This window comes from Heliangelus exortis, chromosome 1, assembly GCF_036169615.1.
Source record: "Heliangelus exortis chromosome 1, bHelExo1.hap1, whole genome shotgun sequence".
NCBI lineage: Eukaryota > Metazoa > Chordata > Aves > Apodiformes > Trochilidae > Heliangelus > Heliangelus exortis.
Window position 1 is genome coordinate 158,686,158 of NC_092422.1, and position 16,820 is coordinate 158,702,977.

Here is a 16,820-nt window from a genome sequence, read left to right on the forward strand (position 1 = left end):
CTTATTACATAGATGGTGATAAAGTGAAACAAGGAATCAATTTATACAGGAGAGCTGTAGCTCTAACATTGATAGCATTTTGTTGAAACAGTAAATGGATATGTTCATGTGTGAAGATTTTGTTATGGCTGGGATTTTGGGTTGTTACAGCTTAAGATCTTCAAGGAAATATTTGATGGTGCCTTTGGGAAGGGTGTCAGCTTTGATACTTAGTATTCTGTTTCTCTTGTACTCAAGTGGGAATATGATAACTTATAAATCAGGTTAACTACATCAAGAGGTTTGGAATTAGCTATGATGTCATAATGTCTAAAAAGTGCTAAAGTGGAACAAATCATGCACAAATCCTTATCACAAATCCTACTTAATCCTTTTTATATTACTTATTATAAAGAGATGTATGACTATATACACAGTTTATACATATCATTATTATAAATATTCCCCTATAGAGGAAACTTAGTCAGCATGGGGTTCAATGTGGCCTTTGCCACAGATATTTCTAATTACAACTTGATGAATATGACATGAAGAATCAGATAACATTTGCTTAAGTAAACCTGAGAATTTGCTTTGATGTTCATGACTGTTTATATTAGTTTTCTGAATATAATTATAAAATCAATATTCTGATTATAAAAACATTGTTGAGCTGAAGCAATAATTTCACTAGTATTTGAATTTGTCTGTGTCTTGTGCATGCTTTTGAAGAGTTCAGAATCACTATGAGGTCTTTATTCATGCATTAAATTGCTTTACTTTTAATTGAAATTTGGCATAAAATCAGTGAATAGAGAATATGGTGTATCTGAGGTGCCAGTCATCACAAATAGTACATAAGAATAATCAAGACTGATAGTTAACAAAACTCAAACCCCAGAAATCCAAGATAGAATGAGAGAAAACAGACCTTTCTTTTTTAGCAAACAAGATCTTTAGTAAGTTTGGATTTATAGACCAAAATTGCCAACATATCCTTTGAGAAAGTTGCCTTCAATTTCTGTACAAACCCAGATGCAATCTGTTACCGAATTGGTAGCATTTATAGGATGCTTTTTCTACTACTGAGTGACCTTTTCTAAACAAGTGGGTTGTGGAGAAGAGAGTTGCTCCTCTCTACCTATGTACTACCAGTATCTTGAAACATTTCAGTTCATGTTTCACTCCTTGATCTGTAAGGTTTCTTAGGGAAAAAGTTACAAAATGTTGTTATGCAATGGGTTTTGGGGATTGTAGATTTTATTCTATTTTTCTCAGAAATAATAGGTGCTTACTTCCTGTGTGCAATATTGATGCACAACAGGACAACTCAGTCCACTCAATATGTATCTTGTATGTAACTTACTTGCAGCTTGTGTGGTTTTTCTCAGACTGTGGGCTGCACTCAAATTTAAAACCAGGAATAGTCTACAAAACAGAGGGTTTATTTTATCAGAGTCATGGAATGTTTGGTTGGAAAGGACCTCAAGGATCATCTGCTTAAATATTATTGTTTATATTATATGTCTCAGCACCCCATTGAGCTGAGACTTAAAACTTTCCAAAGTGGGGGAATCCACCACTTCTCCTGAGAGACCATTCCAATGTCTGACTGTCCTCATAGCAAAAAACTTTCCTCTTGTATTCAAACTGAATCTCTTCAGGAGCAACTTGTGCCCATTGCCCCTTGTCTTGGCCATGTGACTCCTCATAAATAGGGAGTCTCCATCATCTTTGTAGCTGCCCTTTAAATACTGGAACATTGTAATAAGGTCTCCCCTAAGCCTCCTCCTCTCACTTCTAAACAGGCCCAGTTTAATCAGCCTCTCCTTTGCATGGCAGTTGCTCTGGTCCTCTGATCATCCTTGTGGCTCTTCCCTGGACCCTCTCCAGCCTGTCTGCATCTTTCATCCATCAGCGGGGACCAAAACTGGATACAGTATCCTAAGTGTGGTGTGACAAGTGCCATGTAGATGATGATTTCTTTGTCTCTGCTAGTGATGTCCTTGTTGAGGCAGCCCAGCTCCCTGTTGGCTTTTTTGCAGCTGAAGCACACTGCTGATGTTGAGCCTGTTGTCCACCAAGACCCCTGGGTCCCTTTCCACAAGGCTGCTCTCTAGACAAGTGGATCCCAGTCTGAACTTCACTCCTGGCTTCTGTGTTCCCAGGTGCAAGACCTTGCACTTCTCTACACTGAATTTCATAACTTCATTAGCCCACTTCTGCAATCTGTCCAAGTCATCTTTAGGGTGGCTCTCCCTTCTGGGGTGTCAACCTCTCCACTCATCTTGGTGCCATCAGCAAACTTCATCAGGGTTTTTAAGCAGCAACAATGCTGGAATCTGCTGGGAATGGTTGCATATCTTGTAACATTTCTTTTTTTTTTTTTAATTTTAAGATGTTAATTTTTACTTTTCCAAAATTGGCCCAAGTACTCAATAACAGTCTTGTTTGTGTTAATATTGATTATGCATGTGTAATAACCTCAACATAAACACTTCTGTATATTGCCCTCAAACTAAATCACTGATCTTATGTACTGACTCCTGCATCCTTTGGTCCTGTCCTGTGCTTGGTAATGCAATTGCATATGACAGGTGTCTTGCTTTCAGCTGAGCTGTGAGGAGGAAGGGTATTCATATGACCACTCAAAAATGCTGCCCCAAAGAAGTTGCCTGGCTGTCAGATCATCAATTTGGTTTTCTACATTACATTTTATACACAAGTTAGCAGTAAATAAGTAAGCAGTAAGTAAGTAAATTAGCAGTATTACCATATGCTGCGAATTTTGAAACTTTAGTCTATTGAGAAGTCATGAAACTGGTAATTTGTTTCATCCTTTAGTTAAAAGCAGAGTTGTTCACTGCAGCCCTGCCAGGTTATGATCAGAGAGGGTGCTCTTTTGTGTTATATTTGTCAGTAGCAGGTTTTTGTGCACTTCTTGTCCAAGGAAGCAGAAAATCAGCATGGAATACCAGTGGCTAAACTGCTTTTTGTTGTTGCAGCCAAATGGTTTGTTTGCTTCAGGTTTTGTTCTTTGCTATCATGTAGATGGAAGTGCTAATATATTATTTTAATTATGTTGAAAATCCATCTTGTCAAAGTGCATGTATCTAAATGATATGGCATGTTATACACTGACAGAAGCAGGTTATCATCTAATGTGACTCTGAAATATTCAGGTGAGAATTGTCACAGATTTCCAAAAAAAAAAAAAAAAAAATCTCTAAATTGCAATTGCATTATCAGGCAGCAAGCAGCATCAAAGCATATGTATCATCCTAAATCAAAGTCTGGCAGGGCACCTCTGCTTACCTGATGTAATTTCCTGGGTGTGTTGAGATGCCTCTGTGTCTTTGCTTTGCATGATCATTGTCCCTGTGCCTTTGCTTACTTTTTGCCTTGCTGTTTAATTGCTTGTTCCTCATGCTCTCTGATGTGCCTCTTTAGAAGATTCCCAGCAACTGTATCTAGTACATTGGTTTTTTTCAGCCTCAGACTGCAATTACTCTCTGTACTTTTCAGAAATAACTGTTCAATGAAGCCTTTTTTTTCTCGATATAATGGTAAAGAACCATAAATACCTCTTTACCAAGGATCTACTCAGTTTTCTGCCTTTCCCTTTGCATTTCTTGAAGGCAAAGTTTTTTTCTTCTTCCAGGAGTACAAAGGAAGACTCACTTCCTTTAACAGAATCCTTGCTTAAGAGAGTTAATAGGTAAAGGCAGGCTTTGTGCTTGTAGTCAAAGGCAGGTTTTGTTTGAAAATCACAGAAAAAAACAGGTAAAATAAATGCATGTGAACACTTAGTGCTGCTGTAAAGAAATCATACAAGCAGCTGTAAAGCATAGGACTGTTATCTCCATCTGTATCTGAATCTGGATGGAACCCAAACGACTTGTAGTAGTGTAATTTACTCTTCACTCCACACTCCCAGCCCACACACTCTGCTTACTCTTTAGTAAAGAGTAGTTTAGACTTAGTAAAACCTATTGAAAGACTTGGTAAATTGCATATTACATTCTGGATTTATGACTGTAGCAATAAGGGTAGTAAATGGAGGCATGTAGGCAGAAAAAATATAAAAACTGTTATGTCTTTCAGATCCTGTTGAACTTCTAGCTCACTAAGAACATCAGTCTCTGTGAAACCTTGCTGAAGATGAGAGAAAGCTTCTAAATTGCCTTCTCTCCTCAGACATTAAGTGTCTCACTATGCTTTTTGAAATTAATGCAGTATCACAGAAGTCCAAGCTACATTTCCATGGTGGAAAATATTCTTATTAAGGCAAGTTAAAATTTTTGTTTGGTGATATCAGATTATAGTGATGAGTGCACTCTTCACAGAATGTACAGGGACACTCATAACAACATTCTCTAGATACTTGTACACTCTGTGCATCTTATTGGCCATTTTTTTTTTAAATTGAACAACTGCATGTTTTAGCTAACTGTTGTTGAGCGACTGTATAACAATGATTACTTTCACTGCCTTAAATGTATCTGAAAAATAAGATTATTTGGGTTTACTATGTTATTAAATTATATGACATTTGCTTCAGACTGTGCAGTGTTCTCCCCTTTTCTTCACTAGTAGGTCTGTTCTTCATACTGTAGGGCAGAGAACGTTCTGTGTTTATAGCTGATGTCATCCCAAATCCTGTTTAGCCTGCAGATGAACTTCTGAAGTCTGTCCAAGTGACAGAAGCTGCAGGAACCACACAGTATCTCTTAGTTGCTCTAGATGGGGTGAATGTCTGAACTCTGGGGAGCTGGAGCTGTCAGTCACTTTGAGCCTAGGGGCTCCTTGAGCATGAATTAAATGATACTGAATTCTTCCTATTGTAGCTGCACATATATAAGGCATGCATTGTTATTCCAACCAAATATAGCAGGATTGCAGTTCATTTTGTTAGATGGTGGTGAGCTTAGTTTCCTGTATCAGTTAACTCACAATCTGTGAAGAAAGCTTGAGAGAACCATAGGTAAAGTTTTTGGAGCAAGCAGATTTCAAGTTCAAAGAATCGCAGATTATCAGAGTTGGAAGGGACCTCTAGTGATTATCTAGTCCAACTCTCCCACTAAAGCAGGATCACCTAGGGCACATTACACCGGGCTGCATCCAGGCAGGTTTTTGAGTATCTCCAGAGAAGAGGACTCCACAACCTCCCTGGGCAGCCTGTTCCAGTGCCTTGTCACCCTCACTGTAAAAAAGCTTAAATGGAACTTCCCATGTTCCAGCTTATGCCCATTACGTCCTGTCACTGGGAACAATGGAGAAGAGTCTAGCTTCATCCTCGTTGCACCCACCTTTAGATACTTATTAACAAGATCTTCCCCTCTTTCTTTCTCTTCACCAGCCTAAAGAGTCCCAGCTCTCTCGACCTTTCCTCATAAGAGAGATGCTCCCATCTCCTGTCATCCTTGTTGCCCTTCACTGGACTCTCCCCAGTAGTTCCCTTTCTCTCTTGAACTGGGGAGACCAGAACTGAATGCAGTATTCCAGCTGTGGCCTCACCTGGGCAGAGTAGAGGGGGAGAATGACCCCCTTCAACCTGCTAGCCATACTCTTCTTTATGCAGCCTAGGATTCTGTTGGCCTTCCTGGCAACAAGGGCGTGCCGCTGGCTCATGGATAATTTACTATCTATCAGGACTCCTAGGATATTCTCCTTTCCAGCAGATGCACCCCTAACCTATATTGCTGCTTGGAGTTCTTCCTCCTCAGGTGCAGAGCCCTAGACTTGCTCTTATTGAACCTCATCAGGTTCTTCTCTGCCCAGCTCACCAGCCCTCCGGAGTGTCAGCCACCCCTCCCAGCTTTGTGCACAGCATCCAAACAACTGAATGGTAATGGAAAGTTCAGTATTCCTGGGTTTGTCACAGGTTTGAGGTGAAAGCCTAATCAAGTTGTTTTGATTTTGTTGAACCTTTCCATTTTCCGTGGCTTAAAATGAAGCCAAAGGCATACTGGATATTGAAGATTTATATACATAAAAGTGGTGTACTTATTTTGTGATAGTTTATAAACCTCAACTAAACAAAATACTATACATGTGAAGCTTGCTTAGTATTTGGAGAATAACAATTCTTATTTTGACTTTAATACATTTGAGACTTTTAATAAAGTTGTTGGGTTTTTTTGTTTTTTTTTCCCCCTCAAAGAGCTTATATGTTCTCTTCCAGTTTGGTATTTTGTGTCAAATTCCAATCTGAGGTGGGCTGGTGCAGAACCACTGAACTGGTGTCTGTATGTGGCTTCCTCCCTATGAAGAGCTGTCACTCATTTTGGAATGGAGTTACATTTTCCCTCTCTTTGTGTATGGAAGACTGGTAATGAAACATCACCTAATGAGTCATATTAAGTGAATAGCAGTTGAAAAGCATATTAATGCTGTATTTTACTATTATTTAGGAAAGCCAGGAACATTGTTTTGATCCCAACGTGATTACAGGTCCAAACATGCTGCAAGGAATTAATTCTCCCTAAACATGCATAGACCATACATAGAAAAAGAGCATCTTTGTTACTAATAGGGTATTAGCTAAGCTCCTTTCTACCTTGGCCTCTGCTTTCCTACCATTCACTTTCCTGCTTAATGCAAATAGAAAGATTTGCCATTCTCTTTGTATCTTCTCCAAGTTTATTGTCCTCTGCTTGGTGATTATGCTCTGGCAATGTCTGCCTGGCCTTCTCCAATATAATCCTTCCATAGTGTCTGTAAACTTGAGTTTCCCTGGCAAAGGGAGCTAAAAAACAAAAAAAGATATACATGCTCTGCAGGTGTTTTTTGATACAAGATAAATTCAGAGTAATAGTGGAAATCTGTGCTGCTGTAATAAATTTCATTATTTGGGTTGGTTTAGACCATCCAGTTATACGTGAGTTGGTTTTGTTACCAATCTTGATGTCTTTAAAGGAAAATCAAGGAAATAAGCAAATGCTGGTACTTGGTTCTTTGTCTTTGCAGTTAATACAAAATCAAAGCAAATTTGTGGGATAAGCTTTTATGTTATGATGGAAGAAAGATCTTTTTTTCTGTTGATACTGTGTAGATTAATGACATCATTCTGAATTTTTATATTAAGATCACAGAAGACTTGTCAAAGTTTGAATATAGAGACTTGCAGCAAAGAATACCGAAGAAAACTAATTTCCTTAACTGCAGCATCACAAAGATAGTGACATTTTTTGTTGATGAGCATCTTATAGCTACATATGTATTTCTGGGACAGTAATTTAGTTGTGCTAGGCTGCCTGATGTTCTGGAGGATTCCTCATAGAAAGACCTGTGTTGATTGTTATGATCTGGGGAAAAAGGGGGAGAGAGAGTTGGGACATCTTTAATACTTAAAATAAATTTTAAACATTGCACTTAATAGTTTAGTTCTCTGAATACTGAGAAATAATCCCATTATAGGTAGTGATTTTTATAAAGTTAGTTTTCTTATCACTTCCACCATAGTCCTGTTATGGGGTCTACTTCTCTTTGGGGTCTACTGTAGGTCCTGGAACTGACTCTATTTCCAGCTATTGTGGGGGAAAAGATTTGCTTCTTATTGAGGTATTTGTTGGCTTGTTGCAGCTGGTCTTTATTATCTTTGAAACGTTATGATAATCAGGGTATGTTTCTGCAGACTGTAATAAAGCAATGTAACCCCTGCCTTCAAGAAGGGGAGCTATGGGCAGTGAGAAAGTGGTAGAACAACTAATCCTATAACCTTTTTCCAGTATTGTGAAGGACGACATTACTGAAGTATTTATGATGGGAAATCATGCTTAACTAACCTAATAGCCTTCTCTAATGAGATGACTGTTCTGGTGGATGAGAGAAGAGCAATGCATGCTGTTTACCTTAACCTCAGTAAGGCTTTTGACATTATTGCTCATAATATCCTAAGAGACAAGCAAAGGGAGTATGGATTAGATAAGTGGACGGTGCAGTCCATTGAAAACTGGCTTAATGGCCAGATCCAGAGAGTTTTGAGGAATGTCACGAAGTGCAACTGGAGACAAGTCACTGGTGGTATACTCAGGGATCAATACTAGGGCCAGTACCATTTAACATCTTCATTAATGACCCTTATTCAAGTTCTCAGATGATACAAAAACATGACAAGTGGCTGATACACCAAATGTTTATCTTACCATTCAGAGGGACCTGGAGATGCTGGAGAAAGAGACAGAGAGGAACCTGATTTCTCCTTACCAGCATGGGGAAATGAGAAATCCTGTACCTGGGAAGGAATGATCCCGTGAACCAGTACATGCTGGGGACAAACTGGCTGGAAAGCAGCTCTGTAGAATCCTAGTGGACACAAAGTTGACCACAAACCAGGAACACACCCTCACAGCAAAGAAGGCCAACAGCAACTTGGGCTACATTAGGAAGAGTGTGGCCAGCAGGCTTTTTCTTCTCTACTCATCCCTGATGAGAGCACATTTAGAGTGCTGGGTCCTATCCTGGGGTCCCAAGTACAAGAGAGGCTTGAACATACTTGCATGAGTCCAGCAAGGAGCCACAAAGATGACTAAGGCACTGGATTATCTCTCTTATCAAGAGAGGTTTAGAGAGCTGGGACTGTTAAGCCTGGAGAAGGTTTAGGGGGATGGGTGGGTGATGGGGGCTCTGGTCTTATCAATTTGTATAAATACCTGACAAGAGGGGATGAAGATGAGAGAGACAGAATTCTCCTAGTTGTGTCCAGTGAGAGTACAGGAGCCAATTAAAAAAAAAAAAAAAAAAAAAAAAAAAAAGGCTAGAAATTCCATCTAAATACAAGAAAAGAAAATTCTTGTGAGGGTGATGAAACACAAAAACAGGCTGCCCCAGAGAGGTTATGGAGAGGAGTCAAATGCTGACTTTAACAGGTAGCGTCGTGAATACATTTAACTTTCCATTTAGCTATAGCTTTATTCAGCATGACTGTAGATAAGGGTAGCAGCAAACAATCATTGAAGCTTAAAGAACATTTTTAAAATAAGTGCCAAGGCCTCATATTTGTTCTGAAACTGTTTGTTTTATTTTGCAGGGAATACTGTTTAATTTAATTGTATTGATTATTGTACCTAGCCTGCTCTCGGTGACTCTGCTTGTGCAGGGTGGGATGGACTGGATGATCTCAAGAGCTCACTTGCAACTCAGAGATTCTGTGGTATGCCTTAAAAATAAATGTCAGTCTTGAACTTTGTTTTTTGGACTTTCCTTATAATGCATGCAAATACACAGTACAACATGACTTTTCTTAGCAGGTAGACAAGTAAATGAGTAGAAATTGAGATATTTCTCTGAGAGCTTGACAAGATTTTTGAGAGGAAGATAGTGTTATGTTTGATGTGCAGAGAATACATACACTTTTCTATAGCAAAATAAGTATCTTGTATGACTGAGATAATTTGTTTTCCTAGGTAAAAACTGTGAAAGGACACATTCAGTAACTTCTTTTTGGTTTTTCTGCATTTGTGATAAGCTTATCATGATCCCAATCTAGTTTCTTTTCTTAAATATAGGTGTGAATCAGGCCTTTTTTTTCCAATTTTCCTTTTTTTTTTTTTTTTTTTAAGAAAAGAATAAAAGATCATAAAGAATAGTGTTTTCTGCTTTGGTTAATGTACTGTGTATGAATTTTTTTCTGTTAGAATCCTAGGTCACTTTCATCATAGAACTGTGCCAAGGGGGTTTAAGGAGGTGTTAAATAGGAATGGTAAATAAAGTCAACATTTGGGTCAAAATTCATCGTTGCAGGTATCTATCATTTCACTACCAATGCAGTCTTGTTACTGGAATCTGCTGGGAACCCATGCCTGTCTAACCTAAATAAATCTGCTTTCTTTTAGCAGCATTTTGTTACCACATGTAACCCAGAGACTGAACTTTGCAGATTGTCTATTGGAATTGAGATGTTCCAGCTAAATTCAATAAATGTTAACAGCAGTTAACTAATCGCACAAAAAACATACACACAAATTCTGAGGAAATAAGTTACCACTTATGGTTATGCTTTTCTGTCTTTTTCAGCCCGGAGTACCTTGGGGTTGTTGGTATTTCAAAAGGAAAAGTTATGCTATTTGACTTTTAGTTATTCAGATCCAGAGTTCTTCTAAATCTTGCTGTAGATGGTTGCAAGAAGGGCAATGCAGGTATTTGAAAACAGAAACTCTTGCCAAATAGATTTTTCAAATTAACTATTTTTTTTTAAACTGTATTTTAAAAATAAATATTGATCAAACAGGTTGCAAATTCATTTTAAAATTGCTCCGGGCTGATGTAAATTATATGTTCAGCACTTAAGCACTTAGCCTGTTCTCATTGACCTTGACAGCAAGTACAGAGGTCATATTTCTCTACAGGGAACTGGAGTCTGAACAATTTATCCACTATACTAGAAGCAAAGAGACTTCACTTGCACATGCACATAACTAGGAGTCTTCCTTTTCAGAGTAAAACTTTCTGTGGCTATTGCAAATAAAACCAGTTTTCATTTGTATTCACTTCTTTCAAGTATAATGAAAGAAAATGCCTAAGTCAGGATGTACAGTGGTTTTTTTGGTTCAACTCCATGAATGTGAATCTTTTTGAAGGCTGCCAGTTTTAAAGTCAATTTGTAGCATGAATAATATTATCGTGTGTCATGTGCATTATTCTTCCACCTGCTGAGGAAAGAAAAACTGCTACAGAGGTAACCTAGTTCTGCTGGAGAATGGGTAGAGAGTAGGAATGAAGAATAGCAATGTTGAGTATCTAATGGCTGCTTGTAGGCAGGTATGGTTGTAGTTCAGGAAATGTTACTCAGGATGGGATCATTAATGGTTAGATATGGTGTGTAAATGTAAGATCCAAGATAATGTATCTTTAACTAAATATCCCATTTTTTTAAACTTGAGTATTTGTATACAGATTGATTTTGAATAATAAACTGTTACAATGGCTCAAACTCTAATTAAACAGGCCATGTAAATTGCCTATTATTAAGCTTAGTATTTCAGTATTATGTTTCTGATAACACTGATTCTCTTTTTCTCTATTGCTCCTTCAGTTTTCCCTATTTCACTTTCTCTGAAAGTTTACTGAAGTAACTTAATTCATTCTGTCATTTTCACACACACAAAAAATGAAATGAAGAAATGGTGACATGTTTTACAGAGGCCTCCTCCAGCTCATTTTTGTGCAAGTATTGTGATGGATTGTTTTGAGTGCTGAAGAATTTTCATTAGGTTCAGTGAAAACAAATAGAATTTAACTTTACCATCAACTGTTGTAATCAGAGTGTCTCCATTGCTGAAGGGCAGTAGCTACCCAGTACAGTTTCCATAGCAGCAAGTTGAACCACTAATAATTTTTCCATGTAGTGTGTCTAATTGTAGAAGGTGGAAGTCAAAATGCATGAAGAGGACTTCCTTCCCTTCTTATAGAGCCCTTTATATAGTTTCTTTCTTGAGAAATGTCCAGAATTTTACTTCTAAATGGGCTGAAGGATGTAGGCACTTCTCTCATGGACTTGCAGGACATTTTGAATATTCTATCAAAAGAGTTTCAGCTAGTATTGAACATCCTTCACCAGTCCTCTGAATGGAGCAGAATTTCTCATGGAGAATGTAAATTTTTTCAACAATTTCTTTGCACTTTATTTAAAAAAACCCACACGAATAAGAGAAATTATAATATTTTCTTTTGAGAGATTGTCTCTGTATCACTTGCAGTTCAGATAAAGAAAGGCCTAGTGCATTCAGAAAATATTTCCATTATTTATTTATTTGTTTGTTTGTTTGTCGTGGGACATTTTCCTTTGTTTGAGATGGTAACCTGTAGGAAATATAGGAGATCAGCAGTTAATTCCCACACATATGTAGTTCATATCCTCTTTCTTTTCTGATATTCTTCATGAAGGTGCCAGTTGCAGTGATTAGTTTCAGAGAGGTATCTGATGACAGGAAGGATTTGGCTACCAACTCCATGAAAATTTTTTATTTTGTTTAACACAGTTTGTGTAGCACTAAGAACTCAGAATTTATTTCTGCAGTTACTCTGGAGACACGTGCATCCTAGTTCCATGAGTGTTTCCATGGTTTATTCATGATATATAGACTAAAGGAGTATTAAACATATATCAGAAGCAGATTTTGCCAGTACAAGCTGATTTTGGTTGGGAAGTTAAACTAAAATAGCTAATAACTTCAGGTTTTCAATTTCTTTTATATTGACCTGGCTAGGAAATAACATTTATTTTCTGGAATTAAAATGGAGTGAAATGTAAGCTAGCAGTTCCTAATTAACTTCCTGCTTGAGAATGACTGCAAGTGACAATGAGAGATTCTTAAGAGAGTTTTAGGCAGTAAAAAATATATTCCATATCTCATGTTCTGTAGGTAAAGCATCCAAAATCAGTTAAATTCTGCTGCATTTTAGTGGTTTAAACTTAAAAGAACTCATTATCCTGTAAATATTTCAGTAGTTTATACAAAGTTAATATAGGGCATGTATTTTTGATTACTTATAATAGGATAAATATTTACCAAAGGTTTCATTCAGATGTAGTATTTTTTTAGTACAAACTGTTAAGCTCTTACCAAAGATCAATATTTAAGAATTGCATTTATATAGTTAATGTTAAAAGATACATAACTTTACTAAATACAAAAATACTCCTTTGGTATATATTTTTCACCCCTACATTGAGTACAAGTTCATTGTCCTTGGAAGAAAAAGTTGCATCTTAGTTTGGGCTCACTGTACTTTTCTTTCGTTACAACTGAGTGTTTTTTGACAACTCAAACGTGCTTTCTGTAAACAAAACCTTTTCGTATTAGAGCTTGAGTTCAGTAAAATATCAAAACTTTGAGTGAGCATAGATATCTTCTGTGTTCACCCTGCAAATGGAACTTGAGTAGTCTTCCATTGTTTTAAAATGTTGATGTATTGTTTAAATTTCCAGGCATATGAGGTCCAAGTTAAAAATAAACAGTTACCAATATGTTCAGTAGCAGAGAAAGGAAGCTGTCTATAGCAAATTGGTTCTGTCACTGTCATGAGCAGATTGCACAGTCCCTAAATGTTGTCCTTTGTTCTACCCCATTGGCTACAAACAACTGCAACTTTGGTTCTGAATATTTATTACCAGAGATAAATTTTGTGGCAATAGCCTTTTGATCTAGATCAAGATTGAATTATAAGACACACCAGGCCATTTCAAGTTTTGAGTTTTCAGCTTTAGAACGATTTTTCTTTTTAAATAACTACTGTCAATGTATCGCTAGTTTAAAATACCTTAAACTTTTTATAATTTGCTCTAGTCTTCAAGTAGACTTAAGATTTTTTTTAAACCAACTGCTCATTAAATATTTACTCTTATTTGATAATGAATAACAAAAAGCTATTTTTAGGTTAAGCATTCATAAAAATTCAAATGTTCATAGTTACAGCTTTGCAAGCATATTTTTCATGTTTTATTTGTATGGGATTATTTTCACTTACATGACAGATGGGTACATTGGCTAGAAATTCATTATCAAGTAGTATACAAAAATATGTGGCAATGTACAGTGCCAGAATGTTAGGTAGTATTTGCCAAAATGCTTATGACAGTGGGTTTCAGTCATGTGCAGACTTAATTCTTCAGTTTTCACTATTGAACTGGATAAGCCTTAAATGGGCTCTGTATGTTTTTTGGCCTTTTAGTCATGAACTGAACTAAATGATAAATAGCACACAAAAGCAAGATGATTGATAGCATGATGTGGAAGGCATTTTTGTTTTCATACATTGCAAACGTGGATGCTGATGGATTTTTTTTTTTTTTTTTTTTTTTTTTTTTTTTTTTTTTTTTTCTTCTGTTTCTTAGGCCTTCCATTAGGACTGGACAAGTACCTGACTTGGATTGCCATCTGGAGTACAAGAGAGCTGTGCCCAGATTTCACATAGTTGGCAGGTACGTGGCATGTGCTATACACCTATGGGAGAGTCCCTTCTTAGTACTCTGCTGATTTTTTTTCTTTTAGACTAGGTGAAATATGCTACCACAATTTCTGCCATAAAGGTTATTTTTTCAGTACTTGCTCTGTCAGGCAGTTGTAGAGCAGTGCTTCTTCCTGAGCAGACCTCTGCAGTTTTATACAGCAGTTATCAAGAGTTTATCACTAGTAGTTATCACTAGTTTATCACTAGCAGTTATCACTTGTGCCCAGGTGGCCAAGAAGGCCAACAGCATCCTGGCTTGTATCAGGAACAGTGCAGCCAGCAGGAGGAGGGAAATGATCCTGCCCCTGTACTCCTGTACTCAGCACTGGTGAGGCAGCACCTCGAGTATTACATTCAGTTCTGGGCCCCTTGCTACAAGAAAGACCCTGAGCTGCTGGAGTGAGTGCAGAGAAGGACATCCAGGCTGTTGAAAGGTCTGGAGAACAAGCCCTGTGAGGAGAGGCTGAGGGAATTGGGAATGTTTAGTTTGGAGGAGAGGAGGCTGAGAGGAGAACTTATTGCTCCTGAAGTTTCACCAGGGAAGTTTTAGACTAGATCTGAGAAAGAAATTGTTTACTGAGAGAGTAGTCAGGCATTGGGATGGGCTGCCCAGGGAGGTTGTGGAGTCACCATCCCTGTAGGTATTTAAAAACCGTGTGGATGAAGCACTTCAGGACATGCTTTAATAGAGGATACAGATATTGATACATGTATTTTATTCAGGGGAATTCTGACAGTTGGATGTGGTGATCTTAGAGGTCTTTCCCAACTGTAGTGATTCTGTGATTCTGTGAAGTTGGATTGAAAGGCCTTCCCTGTAGTTGCTGGGTTTACTTGGTTATATGCAGAACTTTCCTTGGTAAGACATAATAATTAATCTCCATGACATGTATTTACTTATTTAGAAAACTAGGAATGGATCTAGATTTTTTTAAACAGTGATTTAATTCAACTGATACAGGAAATAAAAAGGAGAGAAGCACACCTCAAACACTTGTTCTGTTTGTAGAGAAAAAGGATTCTGCACAAACTTCAAGAAAGAGTAAATACAGGAGGTAGCTGAAGGAATGGTCTAACATTCATGCCTGTGCTTATGGATTTTTGCATTATTTAATTATTTTGCCTTTATTTTGAAACTATGGCTTATTGTACCTTTGCCTCTGATTATACATCAGCTTTTGATGGAATGGCAATGAAGTATGAGAAGGATCTCTGTTTCTTTTTTATTTACTGCTGCGTTTAACAGAAATATTTCTCATGAAATTTAATATAAAATGTAATATAAAATAAAAATTCTTTTTTGTGGTTCAGTTCATTTTCCTGGTAAAGAAGACAAAAAACATCTTTTTCATAAATTGGATTTTTCTCAAAACATTTTTAGTCATGTTCTTCTCCCAGTTGATTTTTTCCATGAATATCCCTTTCTAAAATTATGTGCTTGGAAAACAAACTAAACAAATTCAATTATTGTCCTAGAATATGTGCAGAGGTTTTCAGCAGACCGTCATATACCTTTATGTTCTTCATTTTTATACTAGATGAAAGATTAAATTTTAATTCTAAACCAGCATAAAACATACATAAGTCAATTAATTAAATGTTACTTGTCTTTGTAACAAAGTGGTCAGTGTTTCAAATTCCAAAAGCTCTGTAAAAAACAATATTACCACAATGTCTTTTGGTTTTTTTTATGTGCAAGATTTTTCAAGGACATCTGAGTCTGGTGTTCAAAAAGTCAGATTTCATAATCTAGCAGCCTCTGATATGTTGGATTAGATGCAGGGTTTTGCTGTGTCTTCACAGTCATCTAGGGAAATTAGGAAAACAATACACTGTCATAGGAACAGAAAACCTCAGATTTCTGTTTTATGGTTTTAATCATTTGAAAGTTTGGTGCCTCCTTCTGAAGTCAGGAGGGAGGGGTGGACCATGTCATCCCAAAGAAATTGTCCTCAGTAGGCAGAATGAGTTTGCCTTTGGAGGGGCTGACTACAGAAAAAGGTGGAATGACTGGCTTGGGATAAATGCCTAACTATAAAGGAGAGTTTAAATGTCAAAGTTTTTGACTGATCCAGGTAAGGAGGTGAATCCCACTTTGGCTGCTAATATATTCAGGTTCTCAGTTATGTTTTCACCTTGTTGTTATAATTAATTTTTCTGATTTACACCATATAATCCAAAACCAATATTCTCTTCTTTTTTTGGTCTTTATTCTTATAATTTTTTCTGGTCTAAAGTTATTCCTTTTACTCAGCTGAAAGGGTAGCAGCAATACAAAATGCAGATTTACTTGTACTTGAAATGTACATATGTATGCTTATGAGATAAAGTAAATGAGCCCTGAAGTGTAGGCATCTCTGTTCTTTTCAAAACTTACTGCAAGACTTAACTGATTTAAAAAATGCATTCTTATTACAGCGTTGCATTTATATTATCAGTTGCTGACTTGTATGGGTTTCTTGAAGTGATTATATGATCACATACTGATTCCATCATCAAAAATAAATTACTTATCACAAGAGAACACAGGACCTGTTTGCAGAAGGAGAACAAAAACCATTTTGATGCATAAGTGATGTAATGAATAATAAAGCTGATAGTATATGGTTCCGGTTACTTGAGTAAATCAGGGAGCATTGTGATCCCCTGAGTTCATGTTTTTGTGCTGTTTTGGATTCTTGCTCAGTAACCAGGATATTGACAAGGTTTTAAAATACACCACACATCTGTTTGCAATTCCCTAATTTTGATGGTGGATTTCCTGAAGAGTTATGGTAATATAGAGAATTGTGAGCAGATTAAAAGATTGTTGAAATTTCCAGCTAGCTTTCTCTTACTGTGTTTTCTTTTGGATTCATGCAATCACTTGTGTTAAGGTCAACTTTTTT

The 16,820-nt window shown here is 37.0% G+C and overlaps 1 long non-coding RNA gene across 7 annotated transcripts in view; it reads left to right on the top strand.

Moving 5' to 3' along the window:
- Window positions 1-16,820, top strand: part of LOC139791272 (uncharacterized) — a 294,536-nt gene that overhangs the window by 23,463 nt on the left and 254,253 nt on the right. For all 7 annotated transcript variants that reach the window (XR_011723849.1, XR_011723853.1, XR_011723852.1 and 4 more), the window contains exon 2: window positions 13,817-13,903. This is a non-coding gene — a long non-coding RNA (uncharacterized lncRNA). The remainder of the gene's footprint in view (window positions 1-13,816; window positions 13,904-16,820) is intronic.